Source organism: Penaeus monodon, chromosome 23 (genome assembly GCF_015228065.2).
Source record: "Penaeus monodon isolate SGIC_2016 chromosome 23, NSTDA_Pmon_1, whole genome shotgun sequence".
In the NCBI taxonomy this organism is placed as follows: Eukaryota; Metazoa; Arthropoda; class Malacostraca; order Decapoda; family Penaeidae; genus Penaeus; species Penaeus monodon.
This window is the reverse complement of record NC_051408.1, coordinates 8,002,514-8,003,077: the sequence shown is the minus strand read 5'-3', so window position 1 is coordinate 8,003,077 and position 564 is coordinate 8,002,514.

Below are 564 nucleotides of genomic sequence, written 5' to 3'. Positions count from 1 at the left end.
CCTATATTTTCATGGCCAAGAAGCTGATTCCTTGAGACGTATGAATTGAACTGAATAAACAGAGAGTGGAGAAATAACGAGAAAAAAGTTAATTAAGTGAAAAGTTTGAAAGAGGAAAGAAACGAAGCTATTGATTAAACATCTTTTATTTTTGAAAAAAAGCGGAATAAAATGACTATTGAAGAACGACAAACACTTCTTGCCAATATGAGGCTTGCAATTTCAATGACTATATACAATATAAATCTATTTTAGTCGTAGAGTGTATTTTTTTCCCCTGCCAATAATTACCATTAATAACGTACCCTATATTTCAACAGTGAATTTCTCACCTGCCAAATTCACCGTCTTTTCGAAATGTCTTCTTCTGCGACTTCTTCAGCCCTTCGCCCTCGCCCACGCCCGTGCAACCCCACACCTTCGTCGCTCCTCGCTGCCTCGTCAAGGTTGTCACGCCCGTGTCATAAATGTGTCATCTCTCTCGAGAACCCGAGGCTGATGGCGACGGCAGACTGGCATCGAGAAACAGGCTTTCGCGGAAAGAGACTCGATGCAAATGAGCGG